This window comes from Ahaetulla prasina, chromosome 10 (assembly GCF_028640845.1).
Source record: "Ahaetulla prasina isolate Xishuangbanna chromosome 10, ASM2864084v1, whole genome shotgun sequence".
Lineage (NCBI taxonomy): Eukaryota > Metazoa > Chordata > Lepidosauria > Squamata > Colubridae > Ahaetulla > Ahaetulla prasina.
Window position 1 is genome coordinate 1 of NC_080548.1, and position 10,149 is coordinate 10,149.

The window sequence follows — 10,149 nt, forward strand, 5'->3', positions numbered from 1 at the left end:
CGTCATGCCATTTTAAATGCTCCTTGATGTGTAAGAATATTTTATTTTTTGATTTGTTGTATTTTTTCCCAAGTTATCGTGCAATCACTGATAAAAGGCAAATAGATAAATAACAAAATGTCTCAGGTAATAGCAAATTTACTATCTATGTTTTCATGTTACAGTATGCTTCATTAATTTCACTGAGTATTTATATAATACATGTTCTATATGTATTTGGCAAAAGAAAATGAGATCTGTCCCTTTGTTCCATCTGTCAATTACACCTGCCAGCTTTGGTCTTTCTGCTTTATTTATTTATTTATTTATTTTATTTTATTGTAATTTCTTTTATTGTCAGCTCCTTGTCAATCTATGGGCATGCTGAGTGCAGCAATAGATTCCTGCTAAAGCCAGTTTCAATCAATCAGATTAGAGCTGCAAGAATTTTTTCTTAATTTAAACTTATCCTTCGGCTTATTGTGTACGTGTACATTTTTATTTCTTAAGATACTTATTTATATAATATATATAATGTATACATATCTACTACACACTAGATACAGTATATTTTTTTCGTTATATTTTTTTTTTTTAACATTCACTATACATTAATTTTAACTTCTTTTCCAGCCATTCCAAATGCTTTTTCATATATTTGCATACCTTTTATATACATTCTATTTGAATCTTCAGATTTCTGATGGGTTTCTTGTAAAATAAAATGTCTGGTAACCTTTTAATCTTAAGCTCCAATCTTCTTTTAATCTGATTCCTGTACCCTTCACATTCCATGACATTATTTTTATAACTCCCATTTAAAATATAAATTTTAATCCTATCCCCATCTTCCTTTCTGTGCCCACCACAACATTAAACTACCAATTTAACATATAAACAATAAGAAAACAGAAAAAAAACAAAACAAACAAACTAAAATACAACAATCTTCCCCACATCCTCAGTTTCGCCTCTATAAAGAGAATGGGGAGAGACGTGCCAATGCCCGGCCACTTCTTTCGGCTGTCTATTTAAATTCATCACTCAAAAAAGATAGCGATGACCCGCATTCAGCTTCATATTTTCCAAGACTCTTATCTGCTTCTTCTTACTGTATCCTCAACTTCTTCTGTTCAACCAACACAGGTGATATTTATTTCCTAACCCTTTGGAGTCTTGCCTCCAATAGTTTTTTCTTCTTCTGGGATTGATCTGTGATCTCATAAGGACCTTTCCATACAGCATTAATGAAGATTTATGAGAATTTATCCTTTAAATGCACTGTTATATGAAAGTTAATAAATCATGAACTGAAAGTGTTAACAGCCCAGCAATTGAATTTAAAACTGGTAGGTCATCTGAACTTTCTTGAATTAAATTTCTACACTTTGAAAACAAGATAACAATAAATTCTTCTTGTTTTCCAAAATTAACTATTGTTCTGTGTTAAAAAATATTGCTGAGGCTAAACTGAATAAACTGAATTTGATAATGAGAAGAATGATTCCAATTCAGAAGAAGAATTTAATTGAAGAGAAGAGAAACTGACTATTGGATTGTTTAGAAGAGATTTTACTGAGAATCTTTATTTTTTTTCTTGAGACAAATTAATAGCTTGTTTATATTATAAAAAAAAGGATTTGCTTCATTTTGTCTTCCTTTGCTTTTTTCAGGAAAAATCGCTGATTAATGTTATTGTGAATTTTGTGTTTCTTTTTATATTTGAACTTAAAGATAATAGAAATAATTTGCTTCAATTAAAAGATACTTTATCTTCACTAAGACCTAAAATTGGTTTGGAATTTAGTTTAATTTTTGGTTTTTTCAAATGACTCAACAATTTCAAACCATAAACTTGCTGCAGCTTTAAATAAAAGAAAAATAGCAGGACTATCAGAGCCTATAGATAATTTGACATTGAAACCACATCATGCAGAATTTAAAGAAGAGATGAATGAAACTTTGAAAACAAAAGAAAATGATAATGATTAAAGAAATATAGATGCACAGGTAAAATATCCAAATTGGAAAATATTTTATAAAATGAGCAGCAAGATAAGAGAATTGTCTTTAAGAAGAGATAAAATATAATTTAGTTATCAGAGGAATCAAAGAAAAGGAGGATAAATTTCTCCAGCTTAAATATTAATGATTTCAGCAACTTACGTCACAATAGCAGACCTGGCAAGTGTTTTAATTCATAGAACAAATGGTTCTAACAGAATGTGCTTGTCATTCAAATCTTGGTGATAAGTTAAGTTCAATAAATTAGCTTGAGTTTGAAGGAAGATATTCAAGTCTTCCATATATCAAGAGAAGAAACATGGATTTTTTTTAAACCAATCACAAAAGTTTTGAATAATGGAATTAAATACAATTGAGGCCACCAACAATTGAAATTTTTTATAAAGAAGGATCACAATCACCCCAGATATAGATGCATTATTATATTTCAGCTACCATTGAGATGGAGGATTTAATGGAGATAAAGATCAAATGCTTCAGATTTATACACCAAAAGATATTTAATTGAATGGAAAAATATTGATTTCTACAAAACAGATATCAGATTGAAACATCAATTCCTTAAATAATTAAAAGTTATTTCTAATACAAATAAACATGTGGTTATTTATTGAAGGAAATTTTATTCTATGTTTGGTTTATTATAACAATACCTTTGATTGACCCAAGCCAAAAAATAAAAAATGTTTTGAAACTCTTCAATAAAAACCCAATTAGACTTTTGTCAGCTTGGTGCACAAAGATAATTCATTAAGCTGAAATATCAATTGCAAAAGTGAAGTCCTAGAAAAGTTTAATAGAGTCCTCTTCTCAACCTCATGGAGGACAGAAAGGAGAATCGAGAGTCACTATTCCTGAGAAACCCCTAAATCCCAGTCCCTATGGACCTAAACTTTTGAGCTAAGTTCTGATAAGCTCAGCTCACCCATAAGAGCCTTGAGCTCACCCTAAATTCACCTTCCTCCACCAGAGAGGAAGAAATTACTGAAGCTCTGCCATTCCGATGAACCAGGAGGACCTCCTTCCTCTTCAGATGCAGGAGTTCAGCACTGACTTGAATGCAACTCCCCCAAATGATTTTGCCAACAGAGTACGTGCTCCTGCTTCTATTCCTGGTTGGGCATTTATCCTGGACAGATGGATCCAACAATGGAACCAGAATTAGCAGCTTTCATTCCTGCCCACCATTTTCTTATGTCAGCTGAAGCATTTCAAGGACTTCCTTCTCAGCAGCCAAAATATTACAACTCAGCAACCAGCCACAGTGAAAACAGTACAAATCCTCTTCAAACAAGCAGGCCAGCTAATCATGATCATAGATTTCAAAACTGATGGAATACCACCTGGCTTACTTTCAGCACAGAATTGAGGCTAAACAATATGGACATCAATTCTGGAAGGGAACCAAGATTTATGTACATCGCTATGTTGCCTATACTACAGAGAAGCCACAATCTAGGAGTCACTTTGGATTTTTGAAAACTCTCCACTTATTAGAAGACAATTCTGGTGGCCAAAATGAAATCAGATCAAGACTATGTGGAGCTGTGCTACCTGTGCCACCATGAAGTCCAGACAGGAAACCCCTGACTCAACCCGTAGCTGAACCCACCAGACCCTGGAAGAGATTGCCATGGATTTTATTGTTGAACTCCCACCTAGTGAAATACTGATATGGACCAGTGATTTGTTCTAAACAGGCCCACTTCACTGTGTGCAGGATTGCCATCCAGAAAAATTAGCAAAGCTCTTCGTGAAACACATCTACAGACTGCATGGAGTTCCTAAAAGGATAATATCCAACAGGGGTGTTCAATTCACAGCCAGGTTCTGGAGGGAGTTCCTACGGTCCATTGGATCGTCTCAATGACTCAGTTCTGGGTTCCATCCGGAGACCAATGGGGCAGCTGAAAAATTGAACTCCATGGTGGAACAATACATACGGTGTTATGTAAATTACCAACAAGAAAACTGGTCAGATTTGTTACCATTTGCAGAGGTCACATATAATAATGCTGTTCACAGCAGCACAGGGTTAACCCATTTTCAAATAACCACCGGCATGGACTTCATTCCAATGCCTGAACTCCCCATACAACCCCCCCACTTCCGTTTCCCTAATGGACTGGATGAGTTCGTTGAAAAAAGGGTGGGAAAATACAAAAAAGGCCTTAGCTGTAACAGCTCGAAATTACAAAGCCCAAGCTGACAAAAACCGTTCCCTTCAACCCCCTTTTCACATTGGGGATAAAGTTTTTTTATCTACTAAGTATCTGAGGTTGAGAATACCCAACACGAAATTCGGTCCAAAATTTTTGGGTCCTTTCCCCATTGTAAAGATTATTAATCCCGTTACCGTCCAACTCAAGCTCCCTTGAATGTTGGGGAAAATACACCCGGTATTCCATAGCAGCTTATTAAAACCTGTTAGACAATCTGGACTGAGACCTCAACCTGCCGTTCCCCCACCACCCTTGATAATCCAAGGTGAAACCCACTATGAGATCAAGAAAATCCTTGACTCTAGACTTGTAATTGACCTACAGAGGTCAATTACAATATTTAGTCCACTGGAAGGGATATCCATTATCTGAATCTACTTGGGTCAAAAGTTGGAAAGTAAATGCAGACAATTTGATTAAACAATTTCACGACACTTTCCCTGACAAACCTAAAAAACCTCTAGGAGAGTAGAAGGAAGTGGACCACCGACACTCTTCTTTATTAATTCTTTATTTTCTTTCCTAGGATATAGCTTCTTTTCGAAGGGGGGACGCCTGTCAGGCCTGGAACCCATACTAGGCCTTAGGGTTCCAGACGCTGCCACATTTTTCCCCTGAGGGGAAGAAGGGGGGTTGAGGGGTATGGTAACATTCTTCAAGCGGTCAAGGTCGGATGGTGTTCACATCTGCAGGAGGAGTGGCTGGAAGATATTCGAATGAACTGGGAGAACGTGGGACCATGTGACCAGCAAAGGGCTGGGGGGTGGGACTCTTGGGGTTTGTATAACTGGGAAAAGAATCCGGAAGTTCAGTTTTGGAATTTCACTCATCGTGTGCCAGTTTCCTTATGCTAGTAAAGAACCCTGAAAGACAATGGCTTCTGAGTTTTTTTTTATGCAGAAGAGGTTTTTCTGGAACTGTGACATAGACACAAGAACAGTTTTTTCCCAAAGGCCATCACTCTGCTAAATAAATAATTCCCTCAACACTGTCAAACTATTTACTAAATCTACACTACTATTAATCTTCTCATCTTTCCCATCACCAATCTCTTTCCACTTATGACTGTATGACTGTAACTTTGTTGCTGGTAATCCTTATGATTTATATTGATATTGATTGTTCCTGATTGCTTATCTGTACCCTATGATTATCATTAAGTGTTGTATCATGAAGTGTTAAATTGTACCCTATGATCATCATTTGTGTTGTAAATGTGTACCTTGATGAAGGTATCTTTTCTTTTATGTACACTGAGTGCCTATGCACCAAGACAAATTCCTTTTGTGTCCAATCACACTTGGCCAATAAAAATTCAATTCAATTCAATTCAATTCAATTCAATTCAATTCAATTCTATTCTATTCTATTCTATTCTATTCTATTCTATTCTAAAAGGTGCAAAAGTTACATGAAACTTAAATCTCTCCTGGACCTAGGCAAATGTCCAACCTACATAGTGTCATATGGGACTTTCAGTATTTCCTCCATCTGCAGTTCTAGGATGGTTTGATTAAATAACTCATTCAGCAAGTAATAGAGCAATTTTTGTCAATTTTCATCACACTAGCACACTTCCCAAACCCAATGCCATGCCCCTTCCCCAGTACTATGGCAGCCAATAGCAAGCAAGCATCAAAGGGAAAACACATGCTGGAAATCCAGCTGACATTCAGTTACAAATACCTAGGAATTTTGGAAGCAGATAACATCTTGAATGGAAAAGTCAAAGAGTTAATGCAAAAGGAGAGTCTGCAAAATATTAAAATCAAAGCTGAATGCTGGAAACATGATTAAAGCCATTAATATATGGGTAGTTTCACAGATACACTACTCAGCTGGAATCATCAACTGGATTATGGCTGAACTGGAAAACATGGACTGGAAAACATGTAAACTATTGAAAATGTACCACGTTTTACATCCACATAATCAATTACCTGCCAAAAGAATACAGACTGTTGCAAATCCATCAAACTGTAGAAAGAGAAAAATGAAGTTTGAATAACTATGTGAATCAAAGTACAGAAAAATTGCTGCAGGCTGTGAAAATGGAGAACATTATAAAAGCAACAGAAACAAGACAGAATATAAGGAAAAACAGCTGGATGACAGATTAAATGGATGGAAAACCAAAGTTTTGCATGGACAGCACTTGAAAAACATTGAAGGAAAATATGATAACAACTTGACATGGGCATGGCTTAAGATGGGAACCATCAAGAAAGAAATGGAAGGTTTAATACTGGCTGTTCAAGAAGAAGCACTATAAACTAATGCCATGAAAGCGAAGATACAAAAACCCACTGACAATCCAAACTGCTGACTTTGCAATGACAAAGTTGAAACTGTTTCATATTTAATATGTGAGTGCAGCAAAATTCCGCAAACTGATTACAAAGCTAGACATGACTGAGTTGCTAAATTAATCCACTGGTCACCGTATGTAAAAAATATGAGTTACCTGTATCCAAAAAGTCATGGGAACATAAAGTGAAAAAAATTGTTGAAAATGAGAATGTGAAGAACTTGTGGGACTTTTGAATACAAATAGATTGTCATTTGGAACACAACACACCAGATATTGCAGTTGTCAATCACTACCATTTAATATTGCTAAAACTTAAACCACAATCTCAAAGAATATTAATAAAAAATCCCAAATGATGTTCAAAGTGCATCCAAAGAAGGCCTTCTTCCAAATATTCCAATATATTAATAATCTGTCATCTGCCTCCCTTTATAAAACCAGATTGATCAGTATGAATTTGTTGTAATAACATTAATCTTTGCTATTATTATTTACAAAATCTTATAATCATTAAAAAGTGAAATGGCCTAGATTAGAGCAATCTTGCTCCTCTTTGGTATCAGTGAAATAAAAGATGTTTTCCATGACGGGGTATTCCACTCTAATTGTATCTGATTAAATAATTCTTTAAGTGGGCCTAATATTTCATCCTGTATTTTTTATAATAAGTTGCTGTAAGACCATCTGTACCAGGGTTTTCCCATTTTAATTGTTTAATTGCCTCCACTATTTCTCCAGTAGCTATCGGCCGATTCACCTCCTCTGTTCTAATGTTAGAATATTAACCTTATAATCTTTCAAATAATCATAAATGTCCCTATTTTTTATTTTTTGCATATAGTAGTGTAAAATTCTGAGAATGCCTTTTAATTTTATCCTGTTGATATATCTCTTTACCTTTATATTCTATTTTTGTATGACACGCTTTCTGTTTTTTTAAGTTATATGCCAACCATCTCCCAGGTTTATTTGCATTACAAAAGGTATTATGTTTAGCATATTGTATATTCGTTGCCACCTGGTCTGCCATTAACATATTAAATTGACTCTGTAATACTTTTATAGCCTCTTTAAGTTTGTGATCTTGTGGGTTTTGAATTAATAACTGTTGCTTCCTTTGAATTTCTTCTTCCAAGTACCTACGCTGCCTTTGTTTATTATTCCTTTGCCTATTGTCCAAATATATCAATATCCTCTAATAAACGCTTTACTCGCCTCCCACAGTTCCTATAGGTGTCCCTTTGCATATTAAAATCAAAAATTCTTCAACTGTTTCTTACAATGATTTACATTATCTTCATATCTAAACAGATTTTCATTCAACCTCCATGTTCTACCACCTTTTTTCCCTTGTAATAATTCCATCCATACTGGGCTATGGTCAGTTAAACACCTCGGAAATATCTTCATTTTCTTCACCCTAGAAAGCAAGTCATTAGAAATTAAAATAAAATCAATACGTGAGAAAGATTGATGCCTATCGGGAAAAAAAGTAAAATCTCTCTCATCTGGATTCCGTAACCTCCATATATCTCTAAACTCATAGTCTTCCATCATTTCAAAAGAGGATTTTGGTAGTTTTGCATGTATAGGTATCTTCTTGGAAGAGGTTCTCTTATCACTTCTTGTATCAATTACTCCATTCCAGTCTCCTAATAAAATAAACGAACTATAATCCCAGAGGATCAACCTCTCGGAGTAACATTTTATAAAACTTTTCTTGTTGCTGATTAGGTGCATAAATACCTATCAGCAAAGTCTTTTTTGCATCTATCACCAGTTCAATAGCAATAAATCTTCCTTGAATATCTGCCTCAATTAGCTTAGCTGGTATATCCTTCCTGATATATACAACAATTCCATGCTTCTTTTCCAAAGCTGATGCAACAAAATGTTTACCTAATTTTGAGTTAATTAAGTATTTTTGGTCTGATAATTTGATATGTGTCTCTTGCAGGCAAATCACATCATTTTTAAATTGTTTCAAGTAGTGAAATATTTTCCTTCTTTTCTGAGCTGAATTCAAGCCATTAACATTCCATGACAAAATTCTATTTGCCATTACTGGCCTCCTGAAGCTTTGAAGCAAACAACGGAAGATCCTCCTCTGGTATCTTCCGTCTAGCTCCTCCCACAGCTTCCATACTGGGGTCCTGACTTTTACTTTGAGACTGTTGCTCTTCTTTACGCTTAAGAGCTCCTCTTGTCACCCTTTGCTCTTGTGGTTCCTCTAATGCTGGCAGCAATGAAGGCTCTTGGATCACCACGCCTTCTTGAATCTCTTGAAGTTTTTCTATCACTTCTATTTCAAAACTGTAGAAATAAAATCCTTTGCCTTTAAAACAGTGTCAATTCTATATCTCCTTCTTTGATAAAATACTGTCAGTCCAACTGGCACCTCCCATCTAAATTGAATCTGATGTTTTTTAAGTTCTTTTGTAAAAAAAACAAATTCCTTCCTATCTCTTAACATCTTGGAAGGAATCTCCTTCAGCACCTTCAGCTCCTGTTCTCCAATTTTTAAAGTTGTCTGATATGAAACTTGCAGAATCTGATTTCTCATAGTTCTTTTCACAAAATAAACCACAATGTCCCGAGGAAGCTTTCTCTGTCTTGCGATCCAAGAATTAACTCTATATATTATATCAATTTGATAAGCTACCTCTTGGGGTTCCACTTCAATAAATTCAGCCAATACTTCTGATATGATTTTTCTTAGGTCCTCTCCTCTCTGTTCCTGCAGACCGCGGATTCTAAGAGCTCCTTCCATAAGTTTGTACTGCAATATCACAACCTGATCTTCATTTTCATCCACTTTTTTCTGAACACCTTGCATTTTGATTTCTAAGTGCTTATTTGACTGAGAGATCTGTTGCATCTCTTCTTCCAATCCCTCAACCTTTTTACTCAAACCTTGAAAAGCCAGCATAATACCTTCTCTTATTTTTGCATTAAATTTTTCCATCATCTCTTTTTGCCTCTCTTCAGAAAGTTTTAATTGTTCTTTAAGTATATCCTCAAGATTTGCTTCAGATCCCCTTCTTCCAGAGGGCTTTAAAGGTTTAGCTGTCATTCTATCTTCAAAAGAATCAAGAATTTAAACTTAAAAACTTTCCTTTACTCCTTTCAGTATAGGAGAGCTCCGTTTATAACAATCGACAAATAACGCTACTTTGTTGTACTAAAGAATTCACTTTCACTTTCAGACGCCATTTTAAAAGTCAATTAAGCAGAGACAAAGAAAAGTTTCAAATTTCAAAAGGGGAAGTCAGTATACTTGCGTGTTGTTTCTACTTCAAAGATCGAACGCTTGTGAAATCCCCGTCTGCTTAGAAAATCAATCAATTTGACAAGTCCTTTTGAGCAGAAGTGACTCCTACTCCCTTTTCCTGAAAAAACAGGAGCGTGTTTGAAGTCGAAGTACAATGATATTCGGTGCGATCTTAAATCCAGAAAAATTCACTCTTAAGAGCAAACCCCCTGGAGAGATCTACCACTCCCCCACAGCTCTGCACACCCCCTTTTGCCCAAGGGGTATGCTAAGGTCAGTGAACAGTGATTTATACTGTTTCACTGACTTTTACGATCTTCTAATGCGGGCGCCCTGTTAGA